Genomic DNA, 13,989 nt, shown 5'->3' on the forward strand with positions numbered 1-13,989 from the left:
TCACCTAGGAGAAAGTCTTTTTTTTTACCCTAACCGTTCTCTACACGTTCTCCTTTACAAGTTACGAGCTTATCCATAAGATAGATTTAGTGGTGGCAATATTAACGCCTTCATAAAACCTATAGTAATCTAGGGTAGTTATCCTTCTCAAATACATTCTCCGTCGTTCAAATATGTGACGTCAGATGTTTATGTCAGTTGACCCAGAGCAATGGTGGCTTAAGGATTTATCCAGTGTGTGTCTGTGTTTGTACAATGGTTTTAAACCCATTTTTTTGACAGTGTTACGGTGTGAGAACTGTCGACATACCAGTGGATATAAGAACAATGGCTAATTATCCTAAAGCGTCTTCATCTGGTGTACAAGACATTCAGAGAGTGTAAACATTCAGTTGTCGATGCCATGAAGATCACACACAAACAAGCGTTCGTCACAAGAGGCAGCCAAATGGAGGAAAAAGTATTATACTGCTATACATTTGGATAGAGAAGTCATGCTGAGGACGCTGCATGACCGGGACGAGGTAAGTAAGTTTTCGTTGAAATCATAAGACATGTTTGACGCTGGCGGTGAATCACTGAACGAAACCCAGGACGCAAGTGGGTGGAGCTGTTGCCATATGATTCATCGTCAAATCTTTATTATGCTTTACTTCTGGTGAAATTTATAGACGATACGAGTGAATAGTTATGTTATCTATACATTACGTAGAAGCTGTACATTTTTACATATGAGCATAAAGAATATACTTTGATTACGTGATTACGTATCGAGATATTTACTTTTTCATATACGTCTATTTAAAAGAAACTCTTAATGAACTTTGTATGACCATTTTGATGAAGAAATAGATAATTTTATCTGATATAGAGAGTATATTATCAGAAAAGACGTCAACATATTTGGTTGGTAGGATGAAGTACATGGAGACACCGAGACCGTGAGCGGGTGGGAGGGTGGGAGCCGTAGGCCTCAGACCTGTTAACACACTTCTGGATTCCAGCCCAAGTTTTCATCTCAATTTTTTTTACACGTTATATTTATATATGTTGGTGACGTCACCTGATGTTCTGACGTCACTGTTCCATGATTAGGTCGGCCTGATGACGTCGACTTCAAAATGGTTTTGACGTCAGCATAGAAATGTTAGGAAGATTTGATCATATATTTCTTACAGTTCACTCTTTGTTAATGTTTCCTCCTGTGCTGCGTTACATAGGCTGAGTCTATCATTATCTTTTAGACCAGTGGATTTCACTCACGTGTACGTTTTTCATATGTTTCGTGGTATAAGGTTTATATTAAGTCTCTTTATAGTATCCTATAACGTGTTATAAGATGGGATCTTATATAATGATAATTCTTTTTTTTTCAACAATACTGCCATTATTTATGACCCCTTGATATGCCTTACTATATAGTAACCTGTTGCCTCTTATTGAACCTACAGTATGTCCTCAACGGTACCTGTAGGTTGTGTTTCGCTGTAACTACTGGTCATCTTCTGCTGTACCTAATCTTCGTATTCTGCTGTACCTACAGGTTGTATTCTGCTGTACCTACAGGTCGTCTTCTATTGTACCTACAGGTCGTCTTCTATTGTACCTACAGGTCGTCTTCTACTGTACCTACAGGTCGTCTTCTAGTGTACCTACAGGTCGTCTTCTAGTGTACCTACAGGTCGTCTTCTACTGTACCCACAGGTCGTCTTCTACTGTACTTACAGGTCATCTTCTACTTTACCTCTGTCTTCTACTGTACCTACAGGTCGTCTACTACTGTACCTACAGGTCATCTTCTACTGTACCTCCAGGTTGTCTTCTACTTTACCCACAGGTCATCTTCTACTCTACCCACAGGTTGTCTTCTACTGTACCTACAGGTCGTCTTCTATGCCTAGAGGTCATCTACTGTACCTACAGGTCGTCTTGTCCTGTGCCTTCAGGTTATCTTTTACTGTACCTCCAGGTTGTCTTCTACTGTACCTACAGGTCGTCTTCTACTGTGCCTCCAGGTCGTCGTCTACTGTACCTACAGGTCTTCTTCTGCTGTACCTACAGGTCGTCTCTGCTGTACCTCCAGGTCGTCTGCTGCTGTACCTACAGGTTGTCTGCTGCTGTACCTCCAGGTTGTGCTCTGCTGTACCTCCAGGATGTCTTCTGTTCCACCTCCAGGTTGTCCTCTGATGTACTTTCAGGTTGTCTTCTGCTGTACCTTCAAGCTGTTTCCTTCACCCCCAGGTTTCTCTTCTGCAGCACCTCCAGGCTGTGCTCTGATGTACCTTCAGGTTGTCTTCTGCTGTACCTTCAAGCTGTTTGCTTCACCTCCAGGTTTTGCTTCTACTGTACCTCCAGGTTGTCTGATACTGTACCTCCTTGTTGTGCTCTACTGTACCTCCATGCTGTCTTCTGTTGTACCTCCAGGTTATCTTCTGCTGTACCTCGGGGTTGTCTTCTGCTGTACCTTCAAGCTGTTTGATTCACCTTCAGGTTGTCTTCTGCTGTATATTCAAGCTGTTTGCTTCTGCTCCAGGTTTTTTTCTGCAACACCTCCACGTTGTCTGCTGCTGCACCTACAGGTTTTCTTCTGCTGTACTTCCAGGTTGTCTGCTGCTATACCTCCAGGTTCTCATCTGCTGTACCTCTAGGTTGTCTTCTGCTGCATTTCCAGGTTGTCTTCTTCTGTACTTCCAAATTGTCCTCTGCTGTACATCCAGGTTCTCTTCTGCTGCACCTTCAGGTTTTTTGCTAAACCTCCAGTCTGTCTCCTGCACTTCCAGATTGTCTTCTGTTGAACCTCCAAGTTGTCCTCTGTTGTACAATCAAGTTGTTTTCTGCTGTACCTCCAGTTTGTCTGCTGCACCTCCAGGTTGTCTTCTGCTTTACCTTCAGGTTATTTTCTGCTGTATCTTCAGGTTGTCTTCTGCTGCATCTTCAGGTCGACTTCTGCTGCATCTTCAGGTTGTCTTCTGCTGCATCTTCAGGTTGTCTTCTGCTGCACCTTCAGGTTGTCTTCTGCTGTACCTCCAGGTTTTCTACTCCTGTACCTCCAGGTTGTCGTCTGATGCACCTCCAGGTTGTCTTCGGCTGTAACTCTGCTCCACATTCAAGTTATCTTCTGCTGCGCTTACAGGTTGTATACTGCTGTACCACTAGGTTGTCTTGTGCTGTACCTTCAAGCTGTTTGCTTCACCTCCAGGTTTGTCTCTGCTGCACCTGCAGGTTGTCTTCTGCTGTAATTCCAGGTTCTTTGCTGCTGTACCTCTAGGCCGTCCTCTGCTCCACCTGCAGGTTGTCTTCTGCTACACTTACATGTTTATACTGCTGTACCTCCAGCTTTTCTTCTGTACCTCCAGGTTGTCTTCTGATGCACCTCCAGGCTGTCTTCTGCTGTAAATCCAGGTTTTCCTCTGCTCCACACTCAGGTTATCTTCTGCTGCACTTACAGGTTGTATGATCCTGTACCTCCAGGTTATCTTCTCTTGTACATCTAGGTTGTGCTCTGCTGTACCTCCATGTCTTCCTCTGTGCCTTGGGGTTATCTTCTGCTGCACCTCCAGGTTGTGCTCTGTTGTTTCTCCAGGTTCTCTTTTACTGTACCTCATGGCTGCCTTCTGCTGTACCTTCAAACTATTTGCTTCACCTCCAAGTTTTTTCCTGCTGCACCTCCAGTTTGTCTGCTGCTGCACCTATACGCTGTCTGCTGCTGTACCTCCAGGTTGTCATCTGCTGTACTTCTAGGTTGTCTTCTGCTGCATCTCAAGGTTGTCTTCTGATATACCTCCAAGTTGCCTTCTGCTGTACTTTCAGACTGTCCTATGCTGTACCTCCAGGTTCTCTTCTGCTGCACCTTCAGGTCTTTTGCTGAAAACTCCAGTCTGCCTCCTGCACTTCCAGGTTGTCTTCTGCTGTACCTCCAGGTTGTCTTCTTCTGTATCTTCAGGTTGTCCTCTGCTGCACCTCCAGGTTGTCGTCTGCTGTACTTCCAGGTTCTTTTCTGTTGAACCTCCAACTTGTCCTCTGCTCTACATTCAAGTCATTTTCTGCTGTACCTCCAGTTAGTCTGCTCCACCTACAGCTTGTCTTCTGCTGTACCTTCAGGTTGAGCTCTTTTCTACCTCTAAATTGACATCTATTCCACCTCCAGGTTGTCTTGTGCTCCATCTTCTGGTTGTCTTCTGCTGCACTTCCTGGTTGTCCTCTGCTCCACCTTCAGGTTGTCTTCTGCTACACTTACAGGTTTTATGCTTCTGTACCTCCAGCTTTTCTTCTCCTGTACCTCCATGTTGTCTTCTGATGCACCTCCAGGCTGTCTTCTGCTGTAACTCCAGGTTTTCCTCTTCTCCACACTCAGGTTATCTTCTGCTAACACTTACGGGTTGTATGATGCTGTACCTCCAGGTTATCTTCTGCTGTACATCTAGGTTGTGCTCTGCTGTACCTCCATGTTGTCTTCCGCTGTAACTCGGGGTTATCTTCTTCTGTACCTCCAGGTTGTGCTCTGCCGTTTCTCCAGGTTGTCTTTAACTGTAACTCATGGCTGTCTTCTGCTGTACCTTTAAGCAGTTTGATTCTCCTTCAGGTTGTCTTCTGCTGTACCTCTAGGTTGTCTCTTGCTGTACCTTCAAACTATTTGCTTCACCTCCAAGTTTTTTCCTGCTGCACCTCCAATTTGTCTACTGCTGCACCTACACGTTGTCTGCTGCTGTACCTCCAGGTTGTCATCTGCTGTACTTCTAGGTTGTCTTCTGCTGCATCTCAAGGTTGTCTTCTGATATACCTCCAAGTTGCCTTCTGCTGTACTTTCAGACTGTCCTATGCTGTACCTCCAGGTTCTCTTCTGCTGCACCTTCAGGTCTTTTGCTGAAAACTCCAGTCTGCCTCCTGCACTTCCAGGTTGGCTTCTTTTGAACCTCCAAGTTGTCCTCTGCTGTACATTAATGTTGTTTTCCGCTGTACCTCCAGGTTGTCTTCTGCTTTACTTCCAAGTTGTCTGCTGCTGTATCTCCTGGTTGTCTTCTGCTCCATCTTCAGGTTGTCTTCTGCTGAATCTTCAGGTTGTCTTCTGCTGAATCTTCAGGTTGTCTTCTGCTGAATCTTCAGGTTGTCTTCTGCTGCACCTCCAGGTTGGATTTTCCTGAATCTTCAGGTTGTCTTCTACTGAATCTTCAGGTTGTCTTCTACTGAATCTTCAGGTTGTCTTGTGCTCCAACTTCAGGTTGTCTTCTTCTGAATATTCGGGTTGTCTTCTGCTACACCTCCAGGTTGTGTTTTCATGAATCTTCAGGTTGTCCTCTGCTGAATCTTCAGGTTGTCTTCTGCTACACCTCCAGGTTGTCTTTTGCTGAATCTTCAGGTTGTCTTCTGCTCCATCATCAGGTTGTCTTCCTCTGCATCTTCAGGTTGTCTTCTGCTACACTTCCTGGTCTTATTGTGCTGTACCTCCAGGTCTTCTTCTCCTGTACCTGCAGATTGTGCTCTGCTGTTCCTCCAGGTTGTCTTCTGCTGTACCTCGAGGTTGTCGTCTGCTGTACCTTCAAGCTATTTCCTTCACCTCCAGGTTTTTTTTTTTTTGCTTCACCTCCAGGTTGTCTTCTGCTACACCTATGGGTTGTCTTATGCTACACCTACTGGTTGTCTTCTGCTGTACTTCCAGGCTGTCTGCTGCTGTACCTCCAGGTGGTCTTCTGCTGTACCTCTAGGTTGTCTTCTACTGAATCTCCAGGTTGTCTTCTGCTGTACTTCCAGGTGTTCTTCTCCTGTACTTCCAGGTTGCCCTCTACTGTACCTAAAGATTGTCATCTGCTGTATCTTCAGGTTGTCCTCTGCTGCACCTCCAGGTTGTCGTCTGCTGTACTTCCAGGTTCTCTTCTGTTGAACCTCCAAGTTGTCCTCTGCTGTACATTCAAGTCGTTTTCTGCTGTACCTCCAGTTAGTCTGCTCCACCTCCAGCTTGTCTTCTGCTGTACCTTCAGGTTGAGATCTTTTCTACCTCTAAATTGACATCTACTCCACCTCCAGGTGTTCTTGTGCTCCATCTTCTGGTTGTCTTCTGCTGCACTTCCTGGTTGTCCTCTGCTCCACCTTCAGGTTGTCTTCTCCTACACTTACAGGTTTTATGCTTCTGTACCTCCAGCTTTTCTTCTCCTGTACCTCCAGGTTGTCTTCTGATGCACCTCCAGGCTGTCTTCTGCTGTAACTCCAGGTTTTCCTCTGCTCCACACTCAGGTTATCTTCTACTGTACATCTAGGTTGTGCTCTGCTGTACTTCCATGTTGTCTTCCGCTGTACCTCGAGGTAATCTTCTGCTGTACTTCCAGGTTGCGCTCTGCTGTTTCTCCAGGTTCTCTTTTACTGTACCTCATGTCTGTCTTCTGCTGTACCTTTAAGCTTTTTGATTCACCTTCAGGTTGTCATCTGCTGTACTTCTAGCTTGTCTTCTGCTGCATCTCAAGGTTGTCTTCTGATATACCTCCAAGTTGCCTTCTGCTGTACTTTCAGACTGTCCTATGCTGTACCTCCAGGTTCTCTTCTGCTGCACCTTCAGGTCTTTTGCTGCAAACTCCAGTCTGCCTCCTGCACTTCCAGGTTGGCTTCTTTTGAACCTCCAAGTTGTCCTCTGCTGTACATTAATGTTTTTCGCTGTACCTCCAGGTTGTCTTCTGCTGTACTTCCAATTTGTCTGCTGCTGTATCTCCTGGTTATCTTCTGCTCCATCTTCAGGTTGTCTGCTGCTGTATCTCCTGGTTGTCTTCTGCTGAATCTTCAGGTTGTCTTCTGCTGAATCTTCAGGTTGTCTTCTGCTGAATCTTCAGGTTGTCTTCTGCTGAATCTTCAGGTTGTCTTCTGCTGAATCTTCAGGTTGTCTTGTGCTGAATCTTCAGGTTGTCTTCTACTGAATCTTCAGGTTGTCTTGTGCTCCAACTTCAGGTTGTCTTCTGCTGAATCTTCAGGTTGTCTTGTGCTCCACCTTCAGGTTGTCTTCTGCTGAATCTTCGGGTTGTCTTCTGCTACACCTCCATGTTGTGTTTTCCTGAATCTTCAGGTTGTCTTCTGCTACACCTCCAGTTTTTCTTTTGCTGAGTCTTCGCGTTGTCATCTGCTCCACCACCAGGTTGTCTTCTGCTCCATCTTCAGGTTGTCCTCTGCTGCATCTTCAGATTGTCTTTTGCTACACTTCCTGGTCTTATTGTGCTGTACCTCCAGGTCTTCCTCTCCTGTACCTGCAGGTTGTGCTCTGCTGTTTCTCCAGGTCGTCTTCTGCTGTACCTCGAGGTTGTCGTCTGCTGTACCTTCAAGCTATTTCCTTCACCTCCAGGTTTTTTTTTTGCTGCACCTCCAGGTTGTCTTCTGCTACACCTACTGGTTGTCTTCTGCTGTACTTCCAGGTTGTCTGCTGCTGTTCCTCCAGGTTGTCTTCTGCTGTACCTTGAGATTGTCCTCTGCCGTACCTTCAAGCTGTTTCATTCACCTTCATGTTGTCTTCTGCTGTACCTTCAAGCTCTTTGCTTCACCTCCAGGTTTTTTATCTGCTGCATTTCCAGGTTGTCCTCTGCTCCCCCTTCACCTTGTCTTCTTCTACACTTACAGTTTTTATTCTGTCGTATCTCTCGGTTTTCTTCTCCTCTACCTCCAGGTTCTCTTCTGATGTACCTTCATGTTGTCTTCTGACACACCTCCAGGTTGTCTTCTGCTGTAACTCGGGGTTATCTTCTGCTGTACCTCCAGGTTGTGCTCTGCTGTTTCTCCAGGTTGTCTTTTACTGTACCTCATGGCTGTCTTCTGCTGTACCTTTAAGCTGTTTGATTCACCTTCAGGTTGTCTTCTGCTGTACCTCTAGGTTGTCTTTTGCTGTACCTTCAAACTATTTGCTTCACCTCCAAGTTTTTTCCTGCTGCACCTCCAGTTTGTCTACTGATGCACCTACACGTTGTCTGCTGCTGTACCTCCAGGTTGTCATCTGCTGTACTTCTAGGTTGTCTTCTGCTGCATCTCAAGGTTGTCTTCTGATATACCTCCAAGTTGCCTTCTGCTGTACTTTCAGACTGTCCTATGCTGTACCTCCAGGTTCTCTTCTGCTGCACCTTCAGGTCTTTTGCTGAAAACTCCAGTCTGCCTCCTGCACTTCCAGGTTGGCTTCTTTTGAACCTCCAAGTTGTCCTCTGCTGTACCTTCAGTTTATTTTCTGCTATATCTCCAGGTTGTCTTCTGCTGCATCTTCAGGTTGTCTTCTGCTGTACCTCCAGCTTGTGTTCTGTTGTTCCTTCAAGTTGTCTTCCTCTGTACTTCCAGGTTGTCCTCTGCTGTAACTGCAGGTTCTCTTCTGCTGTACCTTCAGGTTGTCTTTTGCTCTACCTCCAGGCTGTCTTCTGCTGTACCTTCAGGCTGTTTGCTTCTATTTCAGGTTGTCTTCTGCTGTATCTTCAAGCTTTTTGCTTCACCTCAAGGTTATCTTCTGCTATACCTCCAGGAGAAGACTGTCATCTGCTGCACCTTCAAGTTGTTTGCTTCACCATCAGTTTTTTTTCTGCTGTACCTCCAGGTCGTCTTCTGCTACACCTACAGGTTCTCTTCCGCTGTACCTCTAGGTTGTCTTCTGCTGTACTACTAGGTTGTCATCTGCTGTACTTCCAGGTTGTCCTCTCCTGTTCCTCCGGGTTCTCTTCTGATGCACCTTCAGGTCTTTTGCTGAACCTCCAGTCTGTCTCCTGCACTTCCAGGTTGTCTTATGTTGAACCTCCAAGTTGTCATTTGCTCTACATTCAAGTTGTTTTCTGCTGTACCTCTAGTTTGTCTGCTGTACTTCCAGGTTGTCCTCTGCTTAAACTTCAGGTTGCCTTCTGCTACACTTACAGGTTTCATTCTGCTGTCAATACCAATGTCGGTGTACTGACTAGAATGAGCCTTTGAAGACGCCAAAGGGGATTTACATTAATCCTTCAATTTTCCTCTAAATTTTTCAATGTCTCCACGCAATTCTCTTGCCCTTTGGCATCCCCAAAGTGGTATTAAAGTAAGCTTTCGAAATGTTTCTTTCCCTTTTGATGCCTCTATGCCCCTATAATTGCCTTTGGCGGCACCAAAGGGGATTTAAACTAAATCTTTAATTTGTCTTTTTATTTTTGGATGCCACCATGCAAAGGTATTGGATTTTGGCACCCCTAAACGGTCTGTTAAGTAAACTTTTAATTTGTCTCTTTCCCTTCAGATGCCACTATTCCCCTGTAAAGGCCTTTGAAGACGCCAAAGGGGAGTTAGATTAATCCTTCAATTTTCCTCTAAATTTTTCGATGAGTCCATGCAATTCTCTTGCCCTTTGGCATCCCCAAAGTGGCATTAAAGTAAGCTTTCCAAATGTTTCTTTCCCTTTTGATGCCTCTATGCCCCTGTAATTGCCTTTGGCGGCGCCAAAGGGGATTTAAAGTAAACCTTTAATTTGTCTTTTTATTTTTCGATGCCACCATGCAACTGTATTGGACTTTGGCACCCCCAAAGGGTATTTTAAGTTAACTTTTAATTAGGGTCTTTCCCTGTAGATACCACTATTCCCCTGTAAAGGAATTTGAAGAAGCCAAAGGGGATTTAGATTAATCCTTCAATTTTCCTCTAAATTTTTGGATGCCTCACCGCAATCCCTCTTGACCTTTGGCATCCCCAAAGTGGCATTAAAGTAAGCTTTCTAAATGTTTCTTTCACTTTTGATGCCTCTATGCCCCTGTAATTGCCTTTGGCGGCTCCAAAGGGGATTTAAACTAAACCTTTCATTTGTCTTTTTACTTTTGGATGCCACCGTGCAGCTGTATTGGACTTTGGCACCCCTAAACGGTCTTTTATATAAAATTTTAATTTATCTCTTTCCCTTCAGATGCCACTACTCCCCTGTAAAGGCCTTTGAAGACGCCAAAGGGGATTTAGATTAATCCTTCAATTTTTCTCTAAATTTTTGGATGCCTCACCGCAATTCTCTTGACCTTTGGCATCCCCAAAGTGGCATTAAAGTAAGCTTTCAAATGTTTCTTTCCCTTTTGATGCCTCTATGCCCTGTAATTGCCTTTGGCGGCGCCAAAGGGGATTTAAAATAAACCTTTAATTTGTCTTTTTATTTTTGGATGCCACCATGCAACTGTATTGGACTTTGGCACCCCCAAAGGGTATTTTAAGTAAACTTTTAATTACGGTCTTTCCCTTTAGATGCCACTATTCCCCTGTAAAGGCCTTTGAAGACGCCAAAGGGGATTTAGATTAATCCTTCAATTTTCCTCTAAATTTTTGGATGCCTCACCGCAATTCTCTTGACCTTTGGCATCCCCAAAGTGGCATTAAAGTAAGCTTTCCAAATGTTTCTTTCCCTTTTGATGCCTCTATGCCCCTGTAATTGCCTTTGGCGGCGCCAAAGGGGATTTAAAATAAACCTTTAATTTGTCTTTTTAATTTTGGATGCCACCGTGCAGCTGTATTGGACTTTGGCACCCCTAAACGGTCTTTTATATAAAATTTTAATTTATCTCTTTCCCTTCAGATGCCACTACTCCCCTGTAAAGGCCTTTGAAGACGCCAAAGGGGATTTAGATTAATCCTTCAATTTTCCTCTAAATTTTTGGATGTCTCCACGCAATTCTCTTGCCCTTTGGCATCCCCAAAGTGGCATTAAGTAAGCTTTCAAATGTTTCTTTCCCTTTTGATGCCTCTATGCCCCTGTAATTGCCTTTGGCGGCGCCAAAGGGGATTTAAACTAAATCTTTAATTTGTCTTTTTGTTTTTGGATGCCACCATGCAAAGGTATTGGACTTTGGCACCCCTAAACGGTCTGTTAAGTAAACTTTTAATTTGTCTCTTTCCCTTCAGATGCCACTATTCCCCTGTAAAGGCCTTTGAAGACGCCAAAGGGGATTTAGATTAATCCTTCAATTTTCCTCTAAATTTTTGGATGCTCCACGCAATTCTCTTGCCTTTGGCATCCCCAAAGTGGCATTAAAGTAAGCTTTCCAAATGTTTCTTTCCCTTTTGATGCCTCTATGCCCCTGTAATTGCCTTTGGCGGCGCCAAAGGGGATTTAAAATAAACCTTTAATTTGTCTTTTTATTTTTGGATGCCACCATGCAACTGTATTGGACTTTGGCACCCCAAAGGGTATTTTAAGTAAACTTTTAATTAGGTCTTTCCCTTTAGATGCCACTATTCCCCTGTAAAGGCCTTTGAAGACGCCAAAGGGGATTTAGATTAATCCTTCAATTTTCCTCTAAATTTTTCGATGCCTCACCGCAATTCTCTTGCCCTTTGGCATCCCCAAAGTGGCATTAAAGTAAGCTTTCGAAATGTTTCTTTCCCTTTTGATGCCTCTATGCCCCTGTAATTGCCTTTGGCGGCGCCAAAGGGGATTTAAAATAAACCTTTAATTTGTCTTTTTATTTTTGGATGCCACCATGCAACTGTATTGGACTTTGGCACCCCCAAAGGGTATTTTAAGTAAACTTTTAATTAGGGTCTTTCCCTTTAGATGCCACTATTCCCCTGTAAAGGCCTTTGAAGACGCCAAAGGGGATTTAGATTAATCCTTCAATTTTCCTCTAAATTTTTGGATGTCTCACGCAATTCTCTTGCCCTTTGGCATCACCAAAGTGGTATTAAAGTAAGCTTTCGAAATGTTTCTTTCCCTTTTGATGCCTCTATGCCCCTGTAATTGCCTTTGGCGGCGCCAAAGGGGATTTAAACTAAATCTTTAATTTGTCTTTTTATTTTTGGATGCCACCACGCAAAGGTATTGGAGTTCGGCACCCCTAAACGGTCTGTTAAGTAAACTTTTAATTTGTCTCTTTCCCTTCAGATGCCACTATTCCCCTGTAAAGGCCTTTGAAGACGCCAAAGGGGATTTAGATTAATCCTTCAATTTTTCTCTAAATTTTTGGATGCCTCACCGCAATTCTCTTGACCTTTGGCATCCCAAAGTGCATTAAAGTAAGCTTTCCAAATGTTTCTTTCCCTTATGATGCCTCTATGCCCCTGTAATTGCCTTTGGCGGCGCCAAAGGGGATTGAAAATAAACCTTTAATTTATCTTTTTAATTTTGGATGCCACCGTGCAGCTGTATTGGACTTTGGCACCACTAAACGGTCCTTTATATAAAATTTTAATTTATCTCTTTCCCTTCAGATGCCACTACTCCCCTGTAAAGGCCTTTGAAGACGCCAAAGGGGATTTAGATTAATCCTTCAATTTTCCTCTAAGGTTTTGGATGCCTCCACGCAATTCCCTTGCACTTTGGCATCCCATAAGTGGCATTAAGGTAAGCTTTGCAGATGTTTCTTTCCCTATTGGTGCCTCTATGCCCCTGTAATTGCCTTTGGTGGCGCCAAAGGGGATTTAAACTAAAGCTTTAATTTGTCTTTTTATTTTTGGATGCCACCATGCAAAGGTATTGGACTTTGGCACCCCTAAACGGTCTTTTAAGTAAACTTTTAATTTGTCTCTTTCCCTTCAGATGCCACTATTCCCCTGTAAAGGCCTTTGAAGACGCCAAAGGGGAGTTAGATTAATCCTTCAATTTTCCTCTAAATTTTTCGAAGTGTCCATGCAATTCTCTTGCCCTTTGGCATCCCCAAAGTGGCATTAAAGTAAGCTTTCCAAATGTTTCTTTCCCTTTTGATGCCTCTATGCCCCTGTAATTGCCTTTGGCGGCGCCAAAGGGGATTTAAAATAAACCTTTAATTTGTCTTTTTATTTTTGGATGCCACCATGCAACTGTATTGGACTTTGGCACCCCCAAAGGGTATTTTAAGTAAACTTTTAATTAGGGTCTTTCCCTTTAGATGCCACTATTCCCCTGTAAAGGCCTTTGAAGACGCCAAAGGGGATTTAGATTAATCCTTCAATTTTCCTCTAAATTTTTGATGTCTCCACGCAATTCTCTTGCCCTTTGGCATCACCAAAGTGGTACTAAAGTAAGCTTTCGAAATGTTTCTTTCCCTTTTGATGCCTCTATGCCCCTGTAATTGCCTTTGGCGGCGCCAAAGGGGATTTAAAATAAACCTTTAAATTGTCTTTTTATTTTTGGATGCCACCATGCAACTGTATTGGACTTTGGCACCCCCAAAGGGTATTTTAAGTAAACTTTTAATTAGGGTCTTTCCCTTTAGATGCCACTATTCCCCTGTAAAGGCCTTTGAAGACGCCAAAGGGGATTTAGATTAATCCTTCAATTTTTCTCTAAATTTTTGGATGCCTCACCGCAATTCTCTTGCCCTTTGGCATCACCAAAGTGGTATTAAAGTAAGCTTTCGAAATGTTTCTTTCCCTTTTGATGACTCTATGCCCCTGTAATTGCCTTTGGCGGCGCCAAAGGGGATTTAAAATAAACCTTTAATTTGTCTTTTTATTTTTGGATGCCACCATGCAACTGTATTGGACTTTGGCACCCCCAAAGGGTATTTTAAGTAAACTTTTAATTAGGGTCTTTCCCTTTAGATGCCACTATTCCCCTGTAAAGGCCTTTGAAGACGCCAAAGGGGATTTAGATTAATCCTTCAATTTTCTCTAAATTTTTGGATGCCTCCACGCAATTCTCTTGCCCTTTGGCATCCCCAAAGTGGCATTAAAGTAAGCTTTCCAAATGTTTCTTTCCCTTTTGATGCCTCTATGCCCCTGTAATTGCCTTTGGCGGCGCCAAAGGGGATTTAAAATAAATCTTTAATTTGTCTTTTTATTTTTGGATGCCACCATGCAACTGTATTGGACTTTGGCACCCCAAAACGGTCTTTTAAGTAAACTTTTAATTAGGTCTTTCCCTTCAGATGCCACTATTCCCCTGTAAAGGCCTTTGAAGACGCCAAAGGGGATTTAGATTAATCCTTCAATTTTCCTCTAAATTTTTGGATGCCTCCACGCAATTCTCTTGCCCTTTGGCATCCCCAAAGTGGCATTAAAGTAAGCTTTCGAAATGTTTCTTTCCCTTTTGATGCCTCTATGCCCCTGTAATTGCCTTTGGCGGCGCCA

General features: G+C 43.7%; 1 protein-coding gene and 1 long non-coding RNA gene across 5 annotated transcripts in view; both read left to right on the forward strand.

The window, feature by feature from the left end:
- LOC139767402 (uncharacterized) overlaps nt 1–947 on the forward strand; it is a 234,390-nt gene extending 233,443 nt beyond the window's left edge. For all 4 annotated transcript variants that reach the window (XR_011717123.1, XR_011717124.1, XR_011717121.1 and 1 more), the window contains exon 3: nt 283–947. This is a non-coding gene — a long non-coding RNA (uncharacterized lncRNA). The remainder of the gene's footprint in view (nt 1–282) is intronic.
- LOC139767395 (uncharacterized) overlaps nt 1–13,989 on the forward strand; it is a 743,720-nt gene that overhangs the window by 331,609 nt on the left and 398,122 nt on the right. The window lies entirely within an intron of this gene.

Source organism: Panulirus ornatus, chromosome 61 (genome assembly GCF_036320965.1).
Source record: "Panulirus ornatus isolate Po-2019 chromosome 61, ASM3632096v1, whole genome shotgun sequence".
Taxonomy (NCBI): Eukaryota; Metazoa; Arthropoda; class Malacostraca; order Decapoda; family Palinuridae; genus Panulirus; species Panulirus ornatus.